Source organism: Notechis scutatus, chromosome 1 (genome assembly GCF_049901735.1).
Source record: "Notechis scutatus isolate UNSWTSFEM ecotype Mainland chromosome 1, rNotScu1.2, whole genome shotgun sequence".
Lineage (NCBI taxonomy): Eukaryota > Metazoa > Chordata > Lepidosauria > Squamata > Elapidae > Notechis > Notechis scutatus.
In genome coordinates, this window is record NC_142009.1 from 287,280,955 (window position 1) to 287,300,505 (window position 19,551).

At 36.2% G+C, this 19,551-nt stretch overlaps 1 protein-coding gene and 1 long non-coding RNA gene across 15 annotated transcripts in view; one reads left to right on the forward strand and one right to left on the reverse strand.

Annotated features, from left to right (window-relative positions):
• The window catches only part of NPAS3 (neuronal PAS domain protein 3), a 783,057-nt gene that overhangs the window by 375,396 nt on the left and 388,110 nt on the right, over window positions 1-19,551 (forward strand). The gene's annotated exons all lie outside the window — the stretch shown is intronic.
• LOC148133420 (uncharacterized) overlaps window positions 1-19,551 on the reverse strand; it is a 356,457-nt gene that overhangs the window by 224,737 nt on the left and 112,169 nt on the right. The window lies entirely within an intron of this gene.

Consider the following 19,551-nt stretch of genomic DNA (forward strand, 5'->3'; position numbering starts at 1 on the left):
CCACAACCCACACAAGTAGCTCAGGTGGTGCAGCTCATCCAGGATGGCACATCAATGCAAGCTGTGGCAAGAAGGTTTGCTGTGTCTGTCAGCGTAGTGTCCAGAGCATGGAGGCGCTACCATGAGACAGGCCAGTACATCAGGAGAAGTGGAGGAGGCCGTAGGAGGGCAACAACCCAGCATCAGGACCGCTACCTCCGCCTTTGTGCAAAGAGGGACAGGAGAAGCACTGCCAGAGCCCTGCAAAATGACCTCCAGCGGGACACAAATGTGCATGTGGCTGTTCAAATGGTCAGAAACAGACTCCATGAGGGCCCGACGTCCACAGATGGGGGTTGTGCTTACAGCCCAACATCGTGCAGGACGTTTGGCATTTGCCAGAAAACACCAAGATTGGCAAATTCACCACTGGTGCCCTGTGCCCTTCACAGATGAAAGCAGGTTCACACTGAGCACATGTAACAGACATGACAGGGTCTGGAGATGCTGTGGAGAACGTTCTGCTGCCTGCAACATCCTCCAGCATGACCGGTTTGGCAGTGGGTCAGTAATGATGTGGGGTGGCATTTCTTTAGGGGGCTGCACAGCCCTCCATGTGCTAACCAGAGGTAACCTGACTGCCATTAGGTACTGAGATGAGATCCTCAGACCCCTTGTGAGACCATATGCTGGTGCGGTTGGCCCTGGGTTCCTCCTAATGCACGACAATGCTAGATCTCATGTAGCTGGAGTGTGTCAGCAGTTCCTGCAAGACGAAGGCACTGATGCTATGGACTGGCCCGTCCATTCCCCAGACCTGAATCTAATTGAGCACATCTGGGACATCATCTCTCGCTCCATCCACCAATGCCATGTTGCACCCCAGACTGTCCAGGAGTTGGGGGATGCTTTAGTCCAGGTGTGGGAGGAGATCCCTCAGGAGACCATCCACCACCTCATCAGGAGCATGCTCAGGCGTTGTAGGGAGGTCATACAGGCATGTGGAGGCCACACACACTACTGAACCTCATTTTGACTTGTTTTAAGGACATTACATCAAAGTTGTCAGCCTGTAGTGTTTTTTTTCCACTTTAATTTTGAGTATAACTCCAAATCCAGACCTCCATGGCTTGTGAAATTTGATTTCCATTGATAATTTTTGTGTGAGTTTGTTGTCAGCACATTCAGCTATGTAATGAACCAAGTATTTAATAAGAATATTTCATTCATTCAGATCTAGGATGTCTTATTTTTGTGTTCCCTTTATTTTTTTGAGCAGTGTATTTTCCTCCAGTGCCCTAATTCAGGATCAGGGTTTCAATATCATTGCTAGTGCTGATGATTCTCAAGTCTATTCAGTCTTTTGTGGTCCTTGAATGCCTGGCCAACTCTGATTGAATGTTTTATTGGTATTTTGCCTTGGACATCCTTTCAGCACCTCTACTTCAATTTGAATTAGGGTGAAATAATTGTGTTTTAAATGATAGATAAGTGAATATTTATTAATCTTATAGCAATTACTTAGTATTGCTATTTTTTTTTCATTTGAGGAGAATATGTAGGATCTTAGCATTTCTGGTGAAGTAGATGGTGCCTTTTAGTGCTGCTGTTGTTACTGCAATTGCCTTCTGGCAAATATTTATGATTGCTTTCTCCATCCCTTGGTCTTAGTCCAGATTTTGGGTTTTCTGGACCTTCCACATTATTATTATATCTAATTACATTGCAGGGTCATTCATTGCTCTCTGCCCAATAGCCACAAACCTTCCAAATTCTATTCTTATTTTCCTGCAATCTTATTCATTCCTTACATTCCTCTGACTAAAGTGTTCTCTCTGTTTCTCATTCAAGGGTTGTGTTCCAGGCTTTCAGGAAGCAGGCCCAGTGACTCTGGAATTGGCCACCTCCTTCCCTTCTACTTCAGCAAAATTTTAAAAGGGTTATGTGGAGCCTGTTTATTTTACCCTGATTTCATGAGAGTTACAGGGGTGGGCTGCTACCGGTTCTCCCCAGTTTAGGCAAACCGGTAGCTCATTTTATGGCCATTTTATGGCCGGTTCAGCGAACCGGTAAATCCCACCCCTGGCTGGCCCCATCCACCCAGCCCTGCCCCTCCCAGGAGTCCCTACATGGTCCATTTTGGATGCCAGGTGTAGGCCTGTGCGGAGGCTCAGGGAGGGCAGAAGTTCTGGAAGGCTGGAAACAGGCTCGTTTTCGGCCTCCTGAACACCTCTGGAGCCTGGGGAGGCCATTTTTGCCCTCCCCAAGGCTTGAGGAAACGGCCACCCCACCATGGTGCAGGAGGCAGACTAGGCTACGCCCGCCATTACCACACCCACCCAGCAATTGAGCAGAGAACCAACCAGTTGCTAAAATTTTTGAAGTCCACCCCTGGAGAGTCACCATTCTCTTTGTTACTATTTATTTTGTATTAATTATGTACAATTTCTGTAAAAATCTGGTTAAAAGTTATAAGTGTTTCTGAGTTGCTTGTTTAAGTTCTGAATTAATTTTATTACATGAATTTTGTTAATGATTATGTTTCTTTGATTTGCAGCAAACGTTAGTAAATGCACATACTATCTTCATTATTATTATGTTAAATCCATTGATATTTCTCACTTGTTTGATCAGGAACCATTGATGAGTATAATTTTAAGTCAGCTATATAACCATTTAATTGTCATTTTAAGCAGCCCTCACTACTTTGTTTTCGGTATGTTGCAGAATAATTTGTCAGACATTTCACTACTATCAAGATATATTTCAACATTCCTACTATCTTTTCAATAAGTTATTCAGTGGAAAAACATGAGATAAGACTAATCTTATTATTGTCCTTGAGAAGATCATCTGGCTTCTTCTGACAGTTTCCACATTGGTTTTCAAAATATGAATGGATTGATCTCTATGATTTCTTCTAGAATCTTTCTAGGTATCAATGTCAGCGATATCTGCCAGACCTTCCTTCCCCCCTTCTCAGGATAGGAACAACATTTGCTCTTCTCCAAACACCTGGCAGTTTTCCTGTATTTTCCTAAGAGTTTACTTTTCAAGAAATGTCAGAATAAAGTCTTCCATTACCTCTTGGAAGAACTGCAGTTTATATCTACATCTACATCTTTTCCATGTTGGAATGGACAGTAGCAGATGCCAACAACATATTGCATTTATTCATTATGCCATTTGATTTAATCCAGGTATTCTGTTCAACATTTTCAAGTTCATTCACTTAACTTTGTGAGCAGAAGTGAGTATGATTCAATTTATTTTTTCTTTCTGTTGCTCCCTTTTGAGAGAGAGGGGGGGGGATTTCCTGAATTTCAACTAGCTTTTCTTTCAGGTTTCTTGTATACCTATTAAATCCTATTTGCTTCATGATACTAGGAATTTAAGTTCATCTTGTTTTATTTCTCATATTCTAAGCATTAATGAATAATTAGTGAAAACTGTGAAATTTAATTCTATTAAAAATATACAGAAGGAGTTCAGGCTAGATATCAAGAGTTCTCCTTTGCTAAAATGGAGACTTTAGACAAATAGAGATTGATAGTTATCTAGAAATCCTTTAGCAGATTTTAACTAAGAATGAGGTTGGATTTGATGATTTTGCTAATCATCATCATGATTTTGCCAACAATTTTATATTATACAGTGAGTAGTTATTAGAATAATAAAATGAAAAGTATTCCTTCTAAATATTTTCTACTATCTAGAAAATATTTAAAGCTATCTTTTGTAGCTTTTTTTCAAACATAAGATATTAGCAGAAATAAACAGATAAAAGTGCATTGGAAACAGTACTAATTTTTAAAAAGTGGCACTGATTAGAAAAAAGACCTTTTTTCCACAAATGACTTGTGTATCTATGGGTCCCAGGCGAGAGTACAAATTTTTTTCCAAATCTTTACATTTGCATATCAGATAGAATCATAAATGTTCAGGAATCCAGGGTCAGTGAGACTATCTGAATGACAAGTCTCTTTTGTATTGTCATTTCAAAACATATCATTTCATCTTCCTTATTAAACCCTTGCTGCCTTTTGAACAAATTGATAATACAGCACAGTGACCCATAGATCAATATGGGTTCAAATAGTTGAATATTACAACTCTTTCTACCAAAGGATTTGAAATGTTGTTGATTTTGTTGGTTTCTCTTTTTAGAAATGGTATTGTAAACAGAAGGTGGTTTTTCTACAGTCAACAAAATAAAATTAGTAGTTCAGTAGCATTTACTAATTAACAGCATTTTAGGGTAGTGAAACTATACAGTGAAGTCTAACCAAATGTGACAGTCTTAAATTGTAACTGCTACTCTTATGTTTCTATTGTATTCATTCTCTGTCTCCCTCTTTCTCCCCCTGGCATATATGTTTTTCCCTAGCATATTTAACTTGCTATGCAGGTACTGGCTGTCAGTCAAGACTAATCAAACTGGCAGAGTTAACATGATACATCATAGAATTTCACAGTAATGTCAACCTGTAATTCTGTCAATCTGATAAAAAGAAATTGACTAAAAACAATATTGTCATTTTGTAACAACAGAAAAACAGTGAGAGGGTAGTGTGTCATTGCCATATCTTAGCTGCACAGTGTTCTGGTTTCACAGAAAATTGTCCCTTACTTATGACTGCTCACGGGGCCATTGTATTATCTTTATTTTGTTTTCATGCTCTTAAGAAAACATTCCTGCATTTTAAAAATAAGTGTAGATTTGCTAGCATTGTTTCTTGGAATGATGCCATTGCTCAAAGAGTATCATTTGTTTATCATTGTGCATGAAAATACTGATATAGAGCTAGGCATCTACAGGGATCCATTAAACTTTTCTGACTGTTATGTGTTTAATGCACCAGAATATGGCAACTGAAAAGAATAAATTTACTGACATTGGGTCAAAATAGCAGTAGTTCTTCCCCTTGTTTGCTGTTTTCTTGCTCTGGTTCTCTCCCACCAACCCAGAAAGAAAGCCTGTGCTTCAGTTTAAATCAACCATGGCTGCACCATAAAATCCTAATTCAAGGATCAAAGACCATACTTTTTTTGTAGTCTATGGCCATCCAAAGAGGTCATGAAATAAATGAAGACCATCTTTATATTTCACTGGGAAAGGCTGTTCTATGCCATATACCATTTGAGTGCTCATGATAGCCAGCTGTAGAGTATCTTCCTTTCCTTTAGAGCTGTCCTGCAGCAGCATCCTCAGGAAAAGAGGCCTTAATGAAGTGGACAAAAGCAGTCTTGTGCCATTGCAATGCAAGCTCCACCCCTTGTGAATATGTATGCGGTGACAAAATGCACATACAAGTGCGGTAGGATTTGTGACACAATACTACTCTTCCCATTCACACATCCCTCTCTTTCCCTCACCCCTATTGCTGAGATGCTTATGTACAACAAGTCTGTGCTGTCTCCACTGCTATATTAAATGTATCCCACTGGCTTTTTAAATCTACAAGCTCTCTTGTGTCTGATCCTGAAATTTGCCTTTTTATTTAAAATAGGAAGTAAAAGAGCTGAAGTAAAAATTGGATGAAAATAATTTTGACTATATAGAAATTCCTTTCATTTTTTTATTTTCCAAACAGAGGCAGATTGAGTGAAGTTGATGGTGAAAGAAAATCACTCTCTTTGCTCATGATGGCACTATTTATTTGTTTAGCAAATTTATATAGCTGCCCGTGTCACAAAAAGTGACTCTGGGTGGCTTATAAGCAAAACAGCAATTAAAACTCAATCAGAATATTAAAATAAATCAGGCATAAATTACCAAAATAAAAAACATAGGAAGACAAAACCTCTGCTCCACCCAGTGATTGACCCAGATTGGATCCTGCAACATTATCCTGGGACATGTAATATTCACTTTCATTCATAAAAAACATAAAGGAATAAAACAGAAAAGAATGGAACAACCATTTTTCAAGGCTTTCCAGAAGGCCTATTCTAGATTGAAACATGTTGTTCTAGAGTACAGGTGTCAAACTTGTGGCGTTTCATTGCTGATGTTTCGTGATATTTTTTTTCCGTTCCGGCCTGCACATGACACATCTGGTCCGGAAGCCACCAGTTTGACACCCCTGTTCTAGAGAGTGGAGGTTACAGGAGAAAAAGGTACAACTCCTAGGTTTTTTTCAGATGGAACTCCTTTGCAGGTGGGACTCAGATTATCCTTTTTCTGCTAGACTTGATGGGATGGGTAATGTAACCAGGAAGAGATGGTCTCTCAAGTAACCTTGTCTCATGCTACATAGGGCTTTCAAGGTTAAAATTAGCACCTTGAATTATACTTGGAAGCAAACTGGCAACTTCTACAACTCACAGAACAGAGCTAATATGGGCCATCCTAGAGGGATATAGTCCATGCATTCTGCACCAGCTGAAACTTCTAGAAGTTTTTTCTAAAGTAAAAAAGTGAGATCATTTCTGTGTTTTAGTTCATGATAAGTGCTAGATTTTCACAAGAACATTTTCACTAATGCTAACAGTTTAGTTAGCTTTATACAAAAGTGCACTTAGAATATTAGAAAGGAGGATTTTTAAAATTCACAAGGCTACCAGGTATAAACAAGCAAATTGTATTATCTTGATAATGAAGAATGTTATTCAAACTGTACTGCAAGGAACAGCTTTCTCACCACAGCCCTCTTATATTAAATGGTATCTCATTTTATATGAAATTCACATGCAGCAATATTTTTTTCAGTATATAAAGATAGAAAACACTAAGCAATAAAATGTATTATAGATCTTTAAATGAATACATATTTCTTTGTTAAACTTTGTTCACTTAACTGATAGTAAGGTGGCTTGTGTTCTTATTGAAAGCTGCTTTTATATTACAAGAAATAGCAGAAAGAACATACATAAATGCAATTGCATTTCTATTTTCTTATGGCATACAGAAAAGCAGTATCTGCTGGTTAGAGATGAAGTTTTAGAAGTATCAACTTGTTAGACATTTTATCTTTTGACAAACAAACATGTTAAGAATAGAGATAGGAAATAGAAGACCCTCTTCTTTGTTCTTTTTTATTATTATTATGGTTTATTTTCCTGTTTAAAAACCTCCTGTTCTGAGCTCTCATCTCAAGCTGCTTCCTATAACAATAGTAGTATTTCCTTCCTTCCTTTGTTGCCCATCATGCAACAAGAAAGTTTGGAGATGCAGGTTGTCTATCTCAGCATGTAACTTCCTTGAATAAATATCACTTGCTGTTTTGGGCTTTAAATATCTGTGTTCAGAAAATCTTAGTGTCAGAGGTTCTACTCACAGAATTATAGTCTGTTAAAAAAGGATCCCAGTGAATGAACTGAAGGATTCCATCATGATTATACCAATGTTTTTTTTATGTATGTTCATCCTCTTGGGAAAAATTCACTATCACACATATTACTCACTGATGTTAGGCCAGTCATATGAAACACATGCACTAACTCCATCTAGCTCCTGACATTAAAAGAGGCAAATATTGTGCACATGAGCATTTCAAATTGCTAGACTTTACAAACTGACAAAAGTGGAAACTTTGTAGAAGTGGGTGAAAATAAGGAGAGGGGATTTTTAACAAAATGAAATTATGAATGACTTGGGATGAATCTGAAGTGAGGAGAATGTTGGAAGGAACATTTTGTATAGAATCTCAAATATTCACAGAACTAAATACTAGTTCTAAAAACTACATTTAAAAATGAAAATAAATGTTATTCTCTAAGAAAAACAATGATGAAAAGGAGATCATTAATAGGAGAACATTGAAAATGTTAAGGTTGCAAGTGTGGATAGTTCAACAGTGGAAATCTTTGCATAAAAACAGTTGGAGGACTTAATACGAGCAGAATTGGGCAGAATTCTTATTGAAAGGATATAAAAAGCAACAGTCTCCTTTATACTGCGAAGGAGTTGTGTAAATTGTCACTATTTAGCAGTTCATTGAGAAACTTGTAAATGTGTGAAAGTAAGCCCAAAGTACATTGTTAATTAGCAAAAAATATAGAAAAAATGAAGAGGCTTTAATTATGGAATGTAGAATGGAGTTGATTATTGAATGTGATAAAAATGATATTTGATGGAACTAAAGCAAGCCTGAGAATATTTAGCATATGATTCAACATTGATCAGGTAGTAAGATGAAGTTATAGGATGTCCTTTAGTTATATAATGACTTTAGGGGCAAACAAATAAGGAATGCTATTAGTAATGTTAGTGGGGTGCTGATTGAAGATATGAATATGCATGCAGGTGCTATCTTCTTGTTGGCCAAGAAACTGAATGATTTACAGCAAATGTTACATACATTCTCTGATGCAACAAAAAATATAAATCTGAAAATGAATGTTTCAAAGACTAAGGTAATTATGTCTGACCAGGGAAATGAACAATGACTGCAGGAAATGGGATATTTAAAAGCGTATACAGTAAAACCATAAGAGATATGGGTCAAAAATGAGTGGATGCTGAGTGACATAAGTGGTCAGTACAAAAGAAATAAATGCCTTTTTTCTTCTCATCTCCTTCTCATAATTTGTTTACTATTTCATATTCATTTTAATGTTCAGTTAATCCTCATCCAGCAACCACAATTGATTCTGATAGATGATAGATAGATAGATAGATAGATAGATAGATAGATAGATAGATAGATAGATAGATAGATAGATGAAAGAAAGAAAGAAAGAAAGAAAGAAAGAAAGAAAGAAAGAAAGAATTCTTTATATTTGTCTTAGTGCAAATGCTTTCAATGTACATAAAAGAAAAGATACATTCGTCAAGAGTCAAGAATCATCAGATACAATACTTAATGATAGTCATAGGGTACAATAAGCAATCAAATCATACTAGGAAACAGTCAATATAAATTGTAAGGATACAAACAACAAAGTTACAGTCATACAGTCACAAGTGGGAGGGGATGGGCGATACGGAGTGATGAGAAGATTAATAGTAATAGTAGTGCAGACTTTGTAAATAGTTGAACAGTGTTGAGAGAATTATTTGTTTAGCAGAGTGATGGTGTTCGGGGAAAAACTGTCTTTATGTCTAGTTGTTCTGGTGTGCAGTGCTCTATAGCGTCGTTTTGAGGGAAGGATTTGAAACAGTTTGTGTCCGGGATGTGAGGGGTCTGTAAATATTTTCACAGCCCTCTTTTTGACTTGTGCAGTATACAGATCCTTGCTTGAAGACAGGTTGGTAGTAATTGTTTTTTCTGCAGTTCTAATTATTCTCTGGAGTCTGTTTCTGTCTTGTTGGGTTGCAGAACCCAACCAGACAGTTACAGCGGTGCAGATGACAGACTCAGTAATTCCTCTGTAGAACTGTATCAGCAGTGCCTTGGGCAGTTTGAGTTTTCTGTTGAAATGGTTTGCAAAGTGACCTGGTCACTAAGCGAACCATGTGACAGACAGTGACAGACAGACTGAAAAACTGCTCCTTGCTGCTGTCTAATTTAGATAAGGTTCCCTTGTGCATCAGTGCCAAAGTTACTGTCACTCCAGTGTGAATTGTAAGTCAAGTGCAGAAATTTGACCTTAAGTGTGCTCATTGGCTGGAAAACACCCTAATGGATCCTTAATTACCATTGTATTTGTGAATGGTTGTTAAGCAAGGACTACCTATATAGTGCTTGAGTCTATTCCTCATATATTATTAGAGTTCTTGTTATATACTAAATTGAAGATAAAATACAGTATATAACACCAATTATTGGAAATCTTAAATTATTTTTCTGAGCTGGAGGTCATTACTTTCCTTTTAAGACAGGGGTGTCATACTTGCGTTGTCACAGCAGTGTCACGTGACATATTGGGACTTTTTCCCCCTTCAGTAAACTGGCCGTGGCCATGGCCAGCGTGTAACGCATCCGGCCAGCTGGCCATGAGTTTGACAATCCTGTTCAAGAAATTAGATTTGGCCCTTTCCAAAAAGGTCAACAAATTTCTAACAAAAGTCATGCCTTGTAAAAAATCACCTAGTGTCTCCTTACACTACTAATTGTTTTAGGATAAAAAATCAGATAGAGAAGGCCTCGATGAAGAGGAAGATCTTTAGTAGACATCTAGAAGATGTAACAGCTGGCATCTTGCTAATTTTGGAGGAGAGAGAGAGAGAGTTCCTGAGTTTAAGACATCATATAATGTACACACCAGTAAGTGATCATGAGATTGTATAATTATGGACCTGGAAGAGTTGTTTAAACAACTGAATCCAATCCAATTTGGAACACATATGCTTTTTCTTTCCCAACATTCCTTTTTTCCTTACTTGAATTATATGCATTTGTGCTTTTAATTTTCCTTTTTGAGGAATTTGTACTGACCTGGAACTTCTTTTTCCATTAGCTTCTCCCACTATGGAATCCTAATTATTACAGCTTTGAATTTATTAACATTCATTGCATTAAGGTTTAGTTTTTCTGAAAAAACTTAAGAACATTAACATGTTCTAAATAGTTTTGATTTTTTTATACTTTCTGATTTCTCATCAATTTATATTTAATGTTCTGTTAATAATACCATACTTGCAAGGATGAATAGCATGGAATCTACTGACTGCTTTGCAGCAACTATGTTTGTCTGAAAATGTATTCTAAATAAAATAGAATATCTTTTTTGTTGATTATTCATTTTTATACTTATTGGGTTTTGATATATGAATATTAATGTAAACTCCAATAGCTATCTGTATTTATTTTATTAATAACATTTAATTGATAATAGTGGACAAGATACTAATTATCATTCAGAAGACTGTACCTATAAATATTCAATATATACTCCTCCTGTCACAGAAACCTTGCTTTGAATCGGAACTTCATGATTTCAATAGCTTCATGGGCAGCCAAGCTTGGCAGAGTTTGACTTTTCCACACCTGTTTAGTAGCTCTGTTATTTGGAAAGCAGTGAACTAACGGGCAAACAGGAGTAAATGTGCAAATATTCTGTGGATTGTACATCAAAGTCTAGATGACAGCTCATCACAAGTTTGCATTTTCATTGTGTTTTATTAGTGACTTGTCTATTCAATTATCATGAGGGATGTCATTCATGAAACAAGATTTTCTTCTTTCCTTTTCCCTGACACCCTGCTCATCTCCCCTGCACATCTGCTCCTGAGGGCTCAGAAACCCTCCATAACAGATTTCAAAGGTGTTCAGGAGATTCTGCAGAAGGGGAAGCTGCCACAACCCATTCTACTAACAGAGGAAGTTTTATTGATAGAACAATTTAACAATTCTGAGTGAAATCTGATTGCTATCATATATTACTTACAGAAGTTCTTAAAAGTTTGTGAACCCTTTCTAAATTTATAATATTTCTGTGAATAGAATAGAACAGAACAGAACAGAACAGAATAGAATAGCTTTATTTGGCCAAGTGTGCTTAGACACATAAGCAATTTGTCTCTGGTGTAGAAGTTTTCAGTGTACATTCAAAGCAACAGAATAACGATAATCATAATACTAATAAAAAGTGGTGTAAAGAAGATAAGGCTAAATAATAATATTACAGCCATACTACATGGATAAATAGACATAGACATTGGACAGCAATATGAGAATAAGGTGTTTAGCAAGGTGACAGCACAAGGGAAAAAACTGTATGTGTCTAGTTGTTTTGGCATGCAATACCCTTACAGCAGGAGTGTTAAGCTCGATTTCATTGAGGGCTGCATCAGGGTTGTGTTTGACCTCAGGTGACCAGAGTGGGCATGGCCAGGGTGGGTATAGCCAGCATGAATCACTCAATTTGGGGAATGCCTATTGTGGCCTGAGCTCTCTGCCAATGAAAACAGGATCCCTAGTTCCATTTTCGACTGCAGTGGCCTCCTGCAACCCTCTACAGTGAAAACAGAGTCATGAGGGCCATGTGCAGCCTTCACAAGCTCCATTTTTGCTAGCAGAGGCTGGCCCTTCAATGTTTTCAGGGTGGCCCCACAGGCCAGATCTAAGCACCTGATGGGACAGATCTAGCCCCTAGGCCTTGAGTTTGACACCTCTGGCACCATCCCAAAGGGAAGAGTTGAAATAATTTATGTTCAGGATGTGAGGGTCTGCACATATTTTCTCAGCCCTCTCAGTCTGTCTCACATGAGACGTGTGTGTGTGTGTGTGTGTGTGTGAAGAAATATGTGTGTATGAGAGAGGGGGTGGAGGTCTCCAGTTGTGTCTGACTCTAGGGGTCGGGCAGGGATCATCTCCATTTCTTAGCTGAGTGCGCAGTGTTGTCTGAAGACATTTCCCTGGTCATGTGGCCAGCATGACTATATGTTGAGGCCCATAGTATACTGTTACTTTCTCATTGAAGTGGCAAAAGTATGTAAACTTCTGCTTTGAATAACTGGTGACACACATACACACACACCCTATATTGGGTAACAGTTACTGCAACTAAACATTTATGGTAACTATTAATCAGTCCTGCACATCAGGTTGGAGGAATTTTAGCCTATTCCTCTTACATGACAGCTTCAAATTAAATATGTCACCGGGCTTCCTTCTATCTGCTACAGGTCCTTCTGCAACATTTCTCTAGGATTAAGTTCAGAACTTTAACTTCGCCATTCCCAAACATTCCCGTTCCCAAGCCCAAGTAGTGGGCTTTCTCCTTGCAACTCAGCCATGCTCATCACTGTTGTTCAGTGTTTTTCTGACATCAGCCAATGCAAAATAGGCCTTTAGTTCCTTAGATGTTACCTTGCGGTTTTAATACCTCCTAGAATATTACCTGTCCAACTGTTAGTGTGATATTGATTGCTTAGCCGCTATTGAGAAAGGTAACAGTTGTGTTGAATTGCCTCCATTTGTACATGATCTGTCCAACAGCATGGGATCTCATTATTTGGAAATCATTTTTGTAAACTTTTCGAGTTTGAAAAGCATCTGATTCTCAGAAATCTCCTTGGTTCAAGCCATGATATACTTCTTCCTCCATGCACATTGTGAAGATCAAACTTTGATAATGAATATTTGAAATTCTGTTATCTAAATAAGACATACTTCCCACACTCCTACCTGATTATCAATTTCCCCTTCAAATGAACTGATCATCATAAAGGTTTACATACTTTTGTCATGCACAAATATGTAGCTTTGGATCATTTTCCTCAATAAATAAATCAATAACTTTTTATTCATTTACGAAAAATACTAAAAATCCAATCAGGTTTATAACTTTTAACATCACTGCATGTATTCTTGGAGTTTAGAGGTAGCTGCACATTTAATTTTGTAGCCCTGTTTTAGAATAAACATAATTGAATGTAAGAGAAGTCCTGCAGAATAGTTGTATAGAAGCTTCTGCTTTTTGTGTGTTATATATAACAAAAACCTAAATTTGCTGATTTGCTGAACAGAGGTACTCAACAGAGTTATTATGGAAGTCAAGTTCCCTCTTTGCCACTGTTCACTCACACAGAGAGCAACCTAACATCTACCCACTATCCATTCTGGCAAAAACCATGTCATTTGTAGAGGCATTGTTCTATTGTGATTATATTTCTTCAGCAACTTTCTGGGAAGATATAGAAACAATTATATTTTTCATAGAAACAATTAGAAATTTTATATCAAAATTATACAATATATTCTCTTTTGAGCTTGGTATAGAATTTATTTTTTGATAAGAGTGTATACAATTAAATAGTTATTTAAAAACTGAGCTCACATATTCCATAAACTCATGATTTATTTAAAAAAAATCCTAATAGAATGCCTAGGTTCACACATCATGCTAATTCAAAAACAAAACAGCCACATTATGGGTTATCACATAGCTTAAACCCAGATAAAAGTCAGCTTATTATACATGAAAATGCATTTTGCAAAATGATGCTTTTTTAAAAAAAAAATACCAGCGTGAATTTCTGTTATGCTGCATTTATTTGCTTCAATATAATATTCATCTTTTGTAAATAATTTCAAAGAGAATAATTGCCACAGTTTTTCTGTATTGCTATTTATTTGTTTTTATTATATTGCCTATGTTCATGGAAGTGAATTTGTTCCAGCTTTTCAGGGAACCAAGAAATTGTATCTGTTTCCTCCCTCTCATCTCCTGAGTCTGCTGGGGTTAACTTGAGAGAGTACAATAGAGTATATTGACTGTGAAGAGCACAGTGGGGAAACAAGATAGAGAACTTGGGGGATTTAATAAAACTCTTTTGTCTGTCTCAAAGCTCTGTTAATACATTTGTATGAACAGAACATAATGTTTGCTTCAAAAGTATATGCTGCTAAATGAATCACTCTAGCAGTTTCATCTGGTACTAAAACTGTTACATGTCCTTGCACAAGTATAGAACAAACAATATTAAATGAATTTTGAATCACAGCAAAATGGCAATGATTTCTTCTGGCCTTAGAGGTCCATTTGATAGCAGTGGTTTAGATTAGTTTGACGCATTGAAGCATGCGCATAAGACTTAAAATTGCAGAATGTCACATTGCTCAAAGATAGAAATAATAGTTCTTGCCAGTGTTGTAGCTTGTATACCTGGAGCGCACTGAATTTCCTGCTCACAGCAAGTCACAAAATTGCAACCTTGAGCTCTTAGTTAAGTTTCATCTAGCTTTCTTTCATTCTTTCTCACATTAGGTTACTGTAAGAGTGTCTGTTTTGTCTTTTGTTTGCTATATCATATGGAAGAATGAAATGTGTTCTTTAATTGTATTCATTTATCAGATGAGGCTTTTATTTATATCTGTCAGGTGTTGCTAATACATTCATAAACAAAAGCAGTAAGACAATAAATATAATTGTATGATTTATTGTTGAATTTAACCATTTCTTCCTTTTAATACATGACCATTTGAAAAATATAATAATCCCAAATCAGCTATATCAAAATGCAGCAGCTGCACTCAATAATTTCCATAATTCAGATTTTAAAAGTCTTAGACCTGATCAAGCTGAACCAAGTATACCCTATCCTGATATGCCATGGCCTCCCACTGTCTCTTTTGTACTTTCAGAGAATTTTCAAGGGATGTGTTCATGTTTGTAATAGAAAATGGGAATGACCAAGGGAAAGGGGGGAAGAGATACTGTCTAGAAACAATCAGACAAGAGAAGAGGAGTTTTCAATGGCTTAATGGTCAGAGAAAGAAACGGATAAAGAATCCACCCTAATGGATCAAGCAGTTAAAAGTACAGGACATTTTGTACTTTGAAACTTGCAAGATTCTGTTAATGTGGCTTTACAATAAAGTAGATTTAGCTCAATTAGTATTTCCTGTATAGTTTACCCAGAGGGCTGGCAATGTTCAATAAGATGCTACTTTTTTCTTGAAACAAATTTTGAGGCTGTATCAGAAATAGTGTTTGTAACCAGGGAGCTTCCTGTGAAGCGTCAGTGCCTATTGAATAACTAGCAAAGGCTGAATTACAGTGTGATAATTTGACAGATAAGTCTTTGATTCAGGTTATTTACTCTAAAGTAGCTTTCATTAGTTTTAGTGGGACTTCTATGAAAACATGCTCAGGACTTTAGTTTTAAATCCACAGAATATTAAGATGGGTTTTTCTTTCAACTGCCCAGTTGAACTGACATTGAAACATAGTTTAAAATCAGTATTTAACATTTAATGGAACGCATAAACTAATTTTGCAGTTTAACTCAACATTTGTAGGAAGATGACTTTTACCCTAATGACTTGTAATTAATTTTTTTTCCTGAAAATCATATTTATGATAGTCTGCAGATTCAGGCCTTTATCTAATGCATAATGTTCATTTTGAGCCTTTAATTGCATTTAAATTAAAAGCAGCTTAGCCGAAAGATGAATTGTGGGAATGCATCAAACCACCCAGCATGTCCTGAAGAAGTGAGCTTCAAAATGCAATTTAGTAGTGATACGCAAAATCATTTGGAGTTCATTAATTTTTATTGCACAGGTAGTTTTACTAAAGTAGGTTATTTTCTTGAAAATTTATGTTTATATTTATGTCAATAGCTGAATGTTGCATTAGCTCTTACATCTATTAGAGTTTATTAATCTGGCCTAATGTGGCTTTAGAGAGAAATAATTTATTCTAAATCTTAGTTCAGATTAGTTTCCTATTGTGAAAGTTAACATGTTTATGTACAAGCATGAGTTGAATCAAAATATTCTCTTAAAAAGAGGATGAACACTTACATTTTGGAACAATTCTTTGTGAAATATACTGGATACTGTGTTAGTTTCTGATGAAGAGATAACATTCTTGCTATTACAATGATAAAAGAGGACAATACTTTTCACTTGTTTGTGATTTCTAGTTTTCATTATATGATTTTTATTGAAGATTTTTATAAAGGAAGGTAAACATTAATGCAAACTAATATAAGGTAAGAAAAATAATAAAAAAAACAGAGAGAAAACCAAAAGTGCAAGAAAAGAAAAATAGAATAGAAAGAAAAAAGATACAGATAAGCAGTCTCTAATCCTTTCCACAGCAGATGTAAGTACAATTATAAATTTATCTCTAAGTCTGTGGTTGCAACACAACTCCCTTTCCACAATCTATCCAGCCTAATCATCAAAACCACAAATTCACCGTTACCTGCTTAACACAAAAAACCCATAAGAGATTTTCAGCCAGCAATAAACATAGATATTATCTTTTCTCTCATCGAAGAAATCAATTCAGCCATCTCAACAAGTTCCATCATTCTCACCAACCATTCCTCCATTGTAGGTAGTGCTAAACTTCTCCATCTTTGTGCGTACAAGAATTCCCCCCCACCCCCCATAGCCATCATGTACAGAAAGAAATTCTATGATCCCCCTCCAACCTTTTGCCCATCAATCCCCAAACAAACCTCTGGTCTCTATTGTGTGGTATTGAAATTACAATAGGGACACACTATTTTAATGGACAATAGGGCCATACGAAAAGCATTTCACCAAAATTATTCTAATTTGTATAAAGGAAGTATCATCTCTCTAGAGAAAATAGATAATTTAAAATTGAAAAAAAAAACAAAATTTACCAAGCACTACACAGGAACAGACAGAGACAGCTTATGAATGGACCTATAACAACAAGAGAAAATTCTGAAGGTATGAAAAAATGCAAACCAGGAGAGGTGGCTAGACAAGATGGATTATCAGGCTCTCATTATAAATGTTTTCAGGATGAACTTTTACAACCTTTACAAAATATGATGAGCTCTATTCTACAGGGAGGAAAAGTGCCAGTGAGATGGAAAGAGGCCAATCTAGCATTAATACCTAAGAGGTAGAATATTTGACTTTAACAATGTTATATGCCGATAACATCATTAAATAATAACTACAAGTTGTTCACAACAGTTCTAGCTGAAAGTCTGAAAATAATTTTTCAGGACTTTATTCACGAGGATCGATGTAAGTTTCTATCTAAAAGACAGTTAAAGGACAATGTTACATATACGTTAGATATCTTGGAGTATTTGGAATAGCACGATGAAAAACAAGCCACATTGATTTTCTTAGATGAGGAGAAGGCTTTTGACAATTTGAACTAGTCTTTTTGTTCAAGGTAAGAAGTTTAGAATTAACTTTTAAAAATAGGTAAGATCAATTTATGTTTAACAGAAACCACAAACAATTGTTAATGGAGATCTAAAAAACTCTGTGAGATTTAAAAAAGAAAAGATAGGGGTATCCTCTGTCTCCTCTGTTGTTTAAGTTGGTTCTCAAAATACTAAATATTAAACATAATAATAGGAGTAGATTAAAAAGAAATGTATAAGTTAAAGGCTTTGCAGATGACTTGATTGGTTCTCAATGATCTATTAAAGCAGGGGTCCCTGTCCTGGGCCACAGACTTCTACCAGGCCGGGGCCTTTTGTGAGCTGGGCTGTTGGTTTAAAAGTTGACCAAAAAATATGGTTTTAACTTTAAACTTTTTAAAGACTGAGTTTGAAACAGAATTGTGTACGAATTAGGAGCTTATAATTGTTAAATTTTGTAAACTTTTACTAAAATTTGAAACAGAAAATGAGTAAATGAGGGAGTTTGAGTTGAAGTGGGCTTGGAGATTTGGGTTGTAATTTACAGTACTGAAATTTGCACTATCTTCAGGATAATTTTTATGAAAGGATCCACCTTTGGTCTATTTCACCAGAGAGGCTTTCTGGAATATATGGGGAAACTTGAAATTTACATTGGAAAGGTGAACAAGAAGGGACATTTTAGCATTTTGGTGGATGTGTAAAAAAGCTACAAAAGCTACAAAATTGTGGATTCTTATGCATATATTGATTCAGAGAATTTTAAAGATTACTTTTTGAGATGTTATAATTTGTGTTGATATGAGAATTATAAATTGCTACCCATTCCTTGTCTGTGGTCAAAATTGACTGAATAGCATATTAGTTTTATTCTCCCCTATCAGAACTTGACCAGAGGTATTGGCTATTTTCTCATTTCATCACTGAAGCATGCCGAGTATAGTTTAGTCCCTAATTACTCTCAAACAGAGACATTCCAAGTATTCCCAGGATGGTAATATTTTTCTGCCTGGATGAGTCATTATGTTGTTTGGCAGACTGAAACAGCAGACCTTTATTGTTAGAACACTATCCCTCATGTAGTACCACATCGCTTCTTCACTGCTGCTTCACAGTTTTCATCCTATGATGCTGTAGTAAAGCACATTTGCCTTTTTCTTTGCATGTGCCAAAGACAATAGAGATGGATTGTTTGAATACACTGTATTAATGATGTAATTGAGCATTGGCTTTCTCTTTGATTTGCTACTTCCATTAATTTTGAGGGGACCCTCTGAAATAGTGGGTTGTAAGAGCAGGAATTCATGCAAACACTTCCATGTTCAAGTAATTTGGTATATCACATGTTCCAAACATGCCTAAAATATCCTGCAGATAACTGAAAGATAAAAACAATGAGTTCAATATTGTTTTGGATGGAAAATACCCTCTTTTAGATAGCAGTGCCATTTTGTAGTTAATAAAGATGTTGAGACTTTGGAAAGAGTGCAGAGAAGAGCGACAAAAATGATTTGGGGGGTGGGGAAACCTGAAGGTTAAAACTTAAGAAGAATGGTTGCAGGAACTGGGTATGTCTAGTCTAGTGCAAAGAATGTCTGCCAGTTGCTAATTTCTCAACCATTTGATTGCTTAAATAGCGTTTATTGGTTAATTTAGAGATGGGTGATTTGTTATACCTATAACTCCTAATTCATCTTTTTGTGATCTCTCCAGCCCCCTCTTAATGTACCTCTGAGATATGATTTCTTACTGTTATGATGTAGGGCAAACTCAAAATAAGCTCAATTAATTAATCAATATAATCTTTGCACTAAAATATTGCCTGTTCCAATTAAGAATGTTGTATATTCCAACAACACTAGACTTAACAACTGCCTCGATCTCATCTTTTGCAATAGTTTGAATTCAATTTATGGAATACAAATTAAAGAACCCTTTTCCAACAGTGACTACAACATGATTGACTTTTGTCTCAACATACGTCCACACAAAAATCATCACAATGACGGAATCCCCAATTATAACTTCAAAAAAGGCAACTATGATCTTATAAACAACAATCTCTCATCCCTTGATTGGGAATTTCTATTCTC